A 9,313-nucleotide genomic window follows, 5' to 3' on the forward strand; every position below is an offset into this window, starting at 1 on the left:
TTTGTATTTCTCTCTCTCTCTCTCTCTCTCTCTCTCTCTCTCTCTCTCTCTCTCTCTCTCTCTCTCTCTCCCTTCTTCTCTCCTTCTCTCTCTCCCTTCTTCTCTCCCTCTCTCTCCCTCCCTCCCTCTCTCCTTCTCTCTCTCTCCCTTCTTCTCTCCCTCTCCTTCCCTCCTTCCCTCCCTCCCTCTCTCCTACACACACTCTCTCCCTTCTTCTCTCTCTCTCTCTCTCTCCTTCCCTCTCTCCTTCTCTCTCTCTCTCTCTCTCTCTCTGTCTCTCTCTCTCCTCACCCCACCCAGGTTGTTTGATGGTATTTATATTGCTTCTTTCTTGATGATGATTGATTAGGATGTATAGTACAGGTTCACACAGAAGTTGATGGTGTGGTAGTGATTAGAACTGGATGCAGGTAATCTGGGTCGATTTGGCCTACCCCAATTACCAACCAACCTCCCACCAAAATTCCCCTTCTCCAAATTGAAAGAGCTTTTGGTTCAAAATTCTGCTCTTTATAGTCTGCCAGTAACTGCCTCTCCCTTGCTTGCTCATCACAAGCTTGGTTGGTTCCAAGTTCTAAACTGTTAAGTGTCAATCATTCTGCTTTCCATTTTGCATAGCAGAAATGATATTACGCCTTCCATCTATTTTTGATCTAATGAGTTCCTAACACAAAAATTTCTTAATACAAGTCTTGCACCTGATATGAGAAAGTAGGTGGCACAGTGAATAGAGTACTAGGTATGGAATTGGGAAGACCTGAGTTTTAATCCATCCTCAGGCACTTAGTAGGAAGTCACTTAAAAAAACAAACAGCAACAACCAAAACCCCACCTCTGTTTGCCTTAGTTTCTCCATCTATAAAATGGGAAAAATAATAATAGCACCTATCTCCTGAGGCTGTTGGAGTTGGGGGTTTTTTGTCCCTTATCTTCCATCTTAGAATCAATACAATGTATTGGTTTTAAGGCAGAATAGTGGTAAGGGCTAGGCAATAGGGATTAAGTGACTTGTCCAGGGTCACATAGCTCAGAAGTGTCTGAGGCCATATTTGAACCCAGGATCTCTTATCTCTGGGCCTAGTTATCTATCCACTGAGCCACCTAGCTGCTCCCCCTTCTGGGGTTATTATAAAGATCAAATGAGATAATAATCGTAAAGCACTTAGCATAATGCCTAGCGCATAAGTGTGGTACAAATATTTTTAGTGTTATTATTACAGAGCCTCAGAGGCCAACTAATCTATTGCTCTCTTTTTACAAATGACATCTTTTTTGGATTCTCCTTCTATAATCCATTGTTTTAGTCACCTCTCCCACTTTTGTGTCATTAGCAAATTTGATGATCATGCCTTTATTCAAGCCATTAAAAATATTAAACAGCATAGGGCAAAGTACATATCCCTGGGATCCTGCAATGGAGACCAATTGCCATGTTGACATTCAAGCAATAACAAATGCTCTTTGAGTTCAACCATCTACCCATTTATGAATCTATTTAATTGTTTTATCAAGTCTTTATCTCTTCATCTTCTCCAAAGAATAGCATAAGATACTTTATCACATCTTTGCTAAAATCAAGGTGAACAGTACCCATAGCATTCTTTCCTCACCTACTAGTTGAATAGTCCTGTCAAAAAAGAAAATGTGGTTAGTTTAGCATAATTTGTCTTAATCAAATAATGCTGACTCATTGTAATCAACACTCCCTTTTCTACCTGTCAATTAACCATCACTTTAATGATTTGTGCTAGAATTTTCCTAGGAATTGAAGGCAAATTCATTACCCTATATCATTTGAGGACCGTTCCTTTCACTTTTTGGAAACTGGGACATTTGCCTTTCTCCAGTCTTGTGGCAACTCTCCCAGTTAAAATAATTTTTCAAATATTACTGTCAGTGACTTAACAATCACATCTGCCAGGTTCAGAGCTGGATATATAGTTCCCCTGAGTCACAAGGTTTACCTTCAGCAAGGGCAAATAGGTGCTCTCTTTTTCTCTCTGTCCTTTTCTTGGGAATCAACCAACACCCTTTAGTCATTTTTTGTTCTGTCAGTATTGTACAAAGTTAAATGCAAATAAAATGAAAATCTAGCAGATCTTTCCCTCCCCTGTGCATTATTATTATTGTCCCATCCATCTCAAGTAAAGGTATTATCTCTTTTTTAACTGTTCTCTTCCTATAATATAGCTTTTCAAAAAACCCACACCAATAAATCCTTTTGTTGTCTACTGTTTCCCTTGCAAACCTTAGTCATTTTGAGCTTTAGCACTCCTGCTATTATTTTTACAGAAGTGTGTTATGCTCTTCTCTTAGGATCTTCATCTGTTAGCTGGCTTTGCTATTATCTTCTGTACATTTGGTCAGATTTGAACCTAGGACCTCCTGTCTCTAGGCCTGGTTCTCAATCCACTGAGTTACCCAGCTGCCCCATATCAATTAAATCTTTTTTTTTTTTAATTTTTTTAAACCCTTAACTTCTGTGCATTGACTCTTAGGTAGAAGAGTGGTAAGGGTGGGCAATGGGGGTCAAGTGACTTGCCCAGGGTCACACAGCTGGCAAGAATCTGAGGTCGGATTTGAACTTAGGACCTCCCATCTCTAGGCCTGACTTCTCAATCCACTGAGCTACCCAGCTGCCCCATATCAATTAAATCTTGAGGATGGTTTCATCACTTTTCTAGGAAAAAACTAGACTATATGGAATGGACTTTCCATTCTTATTGCCATTATCCCTAACTAGAGAGTCTAGTTAGGGATAATGGCAATAAGAGAGAGAAATCTCCAGATTTCTTCTCTCTCATAAACTCAAGGAGTCCTATCATTTCCACCACAATTTTATAATTTTCCCCCAAACCAGTTCCTCCCTATGAGTGAGAATCATAACTATAAAATTTTCCCTTGTTGGCTCCTTCAAATGAAATTATCACTAATGCAAACCAAAAAGTTATTAGTTTTGTTTTTGAGACAGACAGAAACTCCAGAGGACTTTTTAATTGAAGACCCTCATTACTATTATTTCATGTTTTAGTGCCAGGCTTATGACCTGTTTCTCAAACTCTTCATCTATTTCTGCTTTCTATCCAGGTGGCTTAAAGTGTTTTCCAGAGACAAAAATTACTTATGTTTCTTCCTCAGTTGACCTTCACCCAAATACTCTTCACCGTTCTTGACCTGTATAGTTCTTGGTTTTCCTCACATGAGCATTCCTTTCTAATAGACTACTCCTTCTGACCTCAGAAGCTTAGTTGCTTTGTGATCCTGGACTTAATTCTGCCTCAGTTTCCTCATATGTAAAATAGTGATAGTATTGCCTACCTCTTAGGGTTGTTATGAGAATTGAAGGAGCTCATATTTATAAAGTGCTTTGCAAATCTTAAAGCACTATATAAATGGCAGCTAGCTTTCGTTGTTATTGTTGTTCAGAGGAGACTGTTGTGAGGTATGAGTGCTTACCATGCCCTTTTCAGGTCTATTTATCCACCTGCTACCCAGCTCTCACTTGCAGTTCCAAGAATCAAGTAAAAACCATCTTCTTGGCAGATAGACTAAATCAGGGTAAGAGGGAGAATTATGAGACTGGCCATAAATTAAATGATTTTTATTAAATCAAAAGAGTGGGGGGGAGTTGGAGGAAAATATGGAAAAAGAGAGAGAGTGAGAGAGATTACCTATGGCCACCATTTAGGGTCCCCTAGCCAAACCCACAGGGAGGTTCAGCCAGGATCAAACACGGAAGAGAAAAGCCTGAGATCAGCTCTTGCCTCAGTTTATTAAACTTTTTCTCCACCCACTAATTCTCACAGGTTACATCTCAGGAGCCAAATGGGGCTTTCTATTTTGCCTGCGTGGCCAGGGGGTGATGGTGGTCCAGGGGGCAGTGCAAGGGACATCCACCCTGCACTCTGTCTCATGATCTCTTGACTATTTCTGCCTTTTTCTGGCTGCCATTCTATCCTCCTGATGCAATACTCAATGATTTCCTTCACACAGCAGGCTGAGGGTTCTTATGAAGAAAACCAGGGAAATTAACTCAAATATTATTTGTGGGTTCAGTGGGGTGAATAGGAGACAGGAAGGGACAATGGGTAGGACTCTACAAGCCAGGGAACCAGTTTTAACTATAAGGGGAATGACCATTGACAGAAATGGCAGTTAAGCCTGATTAACTGTCATTCTGCCCCACTCAGCCTGAAATAACATCAGAGTATTAAATACTTACAATGAGAACATTAAGTATTAGGAATCTCACAGGGAAACAGTTTAATCGTAATATGAGGGGATAGGAAAGGGGGTTAGGTGAAGCTATGACTAACTGCCCAGGACTGGAGTCAAAGGGGTAAGTTCCTTAGCCAACCTGGCTTCTGCCAGGTTTTGACAGCTTGGCTAAGGACCTGAGGAAGAGGGCTTGGATTTGGGGTCTCACAACTGTTCCAGAGATGTTTTCAGGATTCCAGGAACCAACTCCTTCACAGCTGAAGATCCAAAAGGAACCAGAGGTAGGGAGAGATGTCTGCAACTGTCCACCAGATCACAGGCCACTTCCCTACTCAGAGTTGACTTGCAGGATTGATGTCTTCAGCCTTCACAACCTTCACCACTCTCCAAGATCCCAGGTCAAATAGGGACTGCTGATTGCACATCAGCTCCAAACCTCTCACAAACAACAATGTCTGTTGCTCAGCTCTCTCCTCCCCTGCATTTTATTCAGAATGTCCATGACTTCCAGAAAAGGCTTTCCTTAACATGCTTATACAAACCTAGTTTTAAACTTTTAAAGCCTATACCTATTACAGGGTAATTGACAAGGTAATGGACAAACATATCAGTGAGTTATGGGGTTATGTACCCCAAACATGTATCCTCCCATAGCTATGAAGGTGGCTGAAGCAGGTGCTTTGGAACACTTAGACCTTGGTCAAACATTGAAGAAGTAGAGATCATTCATTGCATCCTGAGCCATCACCAGTCATCTTGACTTTTGTCTTGCCACCGGACTTGGGTGACTCTGGAAAAGAGAATCAAGTTGATGACTTTGTGCAACTTAGTTTCACTTAAATCCAACCCTATGATGTCAAATTTGTACTCTTAGAGTATGAAGGACAACAACCAACCAACAACAACTACTACTACTATATCCAAAACCATTGTTATAAGTCATTCCACAAGGTCTCAACAATACTTCTTGTGTATTTGGAACACAAATTTGGTGCCTGAAATATTGCCATACAACTTGTTTTGTTTTTGGATTTTGTTTCCTATGAACTTCTAGGTATCTCATTTGTCTTCTTTTATTGCAGCTACTCTGTATGGTATCTATCATAGTAGAAATAAATAGGCAATCTTTTCCTTCCTCCATCCCTTTTATCTTAAAACCCCTTTAGTTAGATTCACAAGACACCCAATAAAGACATCCTTTGTTAAGTATATATCTCTGGTCAGGAATCTGTCTTGCCTACATTTTGAACCTTGATTCAGAAGTCTAAATGATCATTTTCAGATGTTTCTCAGGCAGTATTTCCACTTCCCTAATTCATTTTTTTCTTCTTCATCCTTTGCTTTCAAGTGACAATAGTGAGGCAAACACAACCATGGTTCCTAGAGTCTTTAATTTCTTGCTTTGATTTCCTAATCCTTGGCAATACTTTTTAGGTTGCTTCTGGCAATATCATTTGTACCTACATGAATCACCATGAGTGGGTAGATGTTATCTGCTTTGGTAAGTCTTGGGAGGTTCTCTGTTATTTCTTGGATACATGCCTTAGGAAGACAACAGACATCTTTGTTATCAGGTCAACAAATAGCTTTTCCATGTACCAGCTACTGCTATTTAATTTTTCCTTTGCCCATTAATGAATGCTCTCTCATCTGGTAGCTTCTCTTCCGCTCTACTATACCAATCTTTGGAGGACAAGTAACCTCTTTTTCTTCAGACCAACCAGCTTCCTCCTCTTCAATAAGAGCCTCAAAAACTTTTTAAAACTCAAATTACACACTTGTCCTTTTCTTTCCTCTTCTCCTCTGGGGAAACAGGAGATACAGTGAATAAAGTTTTAGACTTTGGAATCAGGAAGACGAGTTCAAATACTGCCTCAGACACTTATCTTCTCTCAGTCTCCATTTTCTTATCTGTAAAATAATATTGGTAGTAAGTGCTATAATAGTAGCATCTACTTCACAAGCTGTTGTAAGAATCAAATGAGTTAACATGAGTAACCTGCTTTGAAAACCTTAGAGAGTTATTTCAATGCTAGCTAATAATAATATCATTATATTTATAATTAATAATTATGTGCAATAATTATTATATTACATTCTATAACATATTGATGAGTCAAGACTTCCCCTCCTTCCACCTCAGATTCCTTTTTTTCCCCTTTCCCATTGAAACCTTGCATTTGCCTATTTTAGAACACTTTATTCATCTTAATAATATGGAATATAAAGAGATGAAGGACAGCTAGATGACTTGACGAATAGGGCACTGGACCTGGAATCAGGAGGAGCTGAGTTCAAATCTAGTCTCAGACATGTTATAATCAAAATTTTCTGGAGACTATATCCTGATTTATAATTATTTATTAAATAATAAAAAGTCGGTCACAGAAAGAAAAGGCACCAGCCACATCTGGCCAGCAGCTCTTTTAGCCTCACCTTCCCCATCCAAGATTCTAAGGAAAAAGTATTTACTTCCTCATCCACTGGGGATAGTAGGGGAAAAGCACCTACTTCCTCCTCTACTCCAATTTATGCTCTTCATGATATCCCTTTCCCAAGCTTTAACTGGAGGACTCTCACCTCAGTCCAGACCAGACATGGTTCTTCTGGATGGCAGGATATAGAGAGCCAGCTCTATATTTCTGGGGGTCCTGAGTGGCATTTAGTGGTGTTGGAATGAAAAGACCAGAAACAGAAAACTTAGAACAGCCAGACTAGTGGTTAGCCCATAGCTGCTCCAACTTCATGGAGTTTTGAGTTTATTATATACTGTTTTCACACAAAGAACACAAAGAAAGAATCACATCTGTGAAGGGGTTACAAATCACATAAAAGAAAATCCTTGGAGGCCTCAGAGTAAAGATAGAACAGAAACCAAGGCCGAATTCCAACCACCAATTAGTAAGAAGTTAATTCTGGGAGCAGAAATATATTTCATAGAGATTTTTACTAATTGAGTTCTGTCCTCTTGAATTATAGGACTGCACCTGGTCAGATAAGGTCTTGTCTAGCTTTGTCTGTGTCTGGCCTTGACTATATTTTTTAGAGTTCAGGCTTTTTAATTATCAAGGAGAAAAATGGTTAACTCAGTAGCTGCTAGTCTGCTAAGTACTCAGAGCTTTCCAATAAAAATATTAAGAAAAGGTGGGGATCTGAAAATGAGTCAAAAGAGGAGTCTCAGATTTTTACCTTAGATGGCCCATTCTGTCTGCATCCTAACATGCAGTGCAGAAAAAAATCATACATACAGTTTTACTTGCCAATGATTTTGTAGTGGGATCCAGATAAAATATCTATTACAGACTCTATTTCTCTAAATGACTTCCAATAGCCTCCTGGAGGGGTCAAATTGTTTTTGGATTAACCAACTGCTGGTACCAGAGCTTTTCAGGGTTCAGGTGACCAGGACTGAACACAAAGACTGCCTCAGCCTGGATTGGTCACGAAGGGAATCCAGATAACAGGCCCTATCCAGACCCTATTTCTCCAATCGGCCTTCTACAGCAGGAGTCACATGGCATTTAGAATGGTCACATAACGTGCATGTCTATTTTTCTCTGCCTGGTTTATTTAGTTGCTTCACTACCCAAGAAGCTTATTTACAGATAACCAAAGAATTTGTCTACACCCTGTTTCATCAAGAAGGGAGAAGTACATTTGTAGCTTCAGTCTTAAGATCAAACTTTGTCTCTCCTTTAAAATCCAAAGACTGTCTTGGGGTGCCAAAAAGTGGTACAAATTAATATTAAATTTCCATAGATACTTTCTAGCTGTGTGACTCTGGGCAAATCACTTAACTCTGTTTGCCTCATTTTTCTCATCTGGAAAATGAGCAGGAGAAGAAAATTGCAAACCACTCCATGATCTTTACCAAGAAAACCCCAAAGAGGGTCATGAAGAATTGGATATGACTGAAATGAGTGAACAACAACATTAGAAAGATGAGTTCTTTGAGTCCTTCACCTTTTCTAGGAGGCAGATCAGTCTACACTTAGAATGCAAATAATAGTCTCTTTATCTGTGCCAGCAATACAAATATTAGATACAAATACAAATACTAGAAACAAATCACGCAATTTCCTCTATTCTTTGGCTGGGATTTCCAGTCTTAGGGTATTTGTTGGGCATTAAAAATTTTTAATTTTTAATTAAATTTAAGTTTTTAACATGGATTTTTATTGAAATCTTTTCTTTTTATATCACTGATATTTCCCCCTGTAGTCTGTTCTCTTCTCCTTTCCCAGAAAGTCATCCCTTATATAACAAAGAAAAGCACTTTTTTTAAAAAAAAGAAGAAAAATTGGTGAAAACATCAAAACATTGAAAATAATCTAACCTTCTATACATTGTGCTATGCAATGCCCATGGCCTCTGACCTCTGCAAAGGAATAGAAGAAGGTTATCTTCTCCTATTTCTTCTTTGGAACCAGAGTTGTTCTTTATAATTTCTATCTAATTCAGTTTTTTTTCAAACATTTATTAATATTCATTTTTAACATGGTTGCATGATTCATGCTCCTCCTTTCCCCTTCACCCCCCGCTCTCCCCCCACCCATGGCCAATGCACATTTCCATTAGTTTTGTCATGTGTCCTCGATCAAGACCAATTTCCAAATTGTTGGTGGTTGCATTGGTGTGGTAGTTTCGAGTCCACATCCTCAATCATGTCCACCCCGACCCATGCGTTCAAGCAGTTGTTTTTCTTATATGTTTCCTCTCCTGCAGTCCTTCCTCTGAATATGGGTAGCATTCTTTACCATAAATCCCTCAGAATTGTCCTGGGTCATTGTATTGCTGCTGGTACAGAGGCCCATTACATTCAATTTTACCACAGTATATCAGTCTCTGTGTACAGTGTTCTTCTGGCTCTGCTCCTTTCACTCTGCATCTGTTCCTGGAGGTCTCTCCAGTTCGCCTGGAACTCCTCCAGTTTATTATTCCTTTTAGAACAATAGTATTCCATCACCCGCATATACCACAGTTTGTTCAGCCATTCCCCAATTGAAGGACATACCCTCCTTTTCCAGTTTGTTGCCACCACAAAGAACGCAGCTATAAATATTTTCATACAAGTCTGTTTATCTATGATCTCTTT

Source organism: Gracilinanus agilis, chromosome 1, assembly GCF_016433145.1.
Source record: "Gracilinanus agilis isolate LMUSP501 chromosome 1, AgileGrace, whole genome shotgun sequence".
In the NCBI taxonomy this organism is placed as follows: Eukaryota; Metazoa; Chordata; class Mammalia; order Didelphimorphia; family Didelphidae; genus Gracilinanus; species Gracilinanus agilis.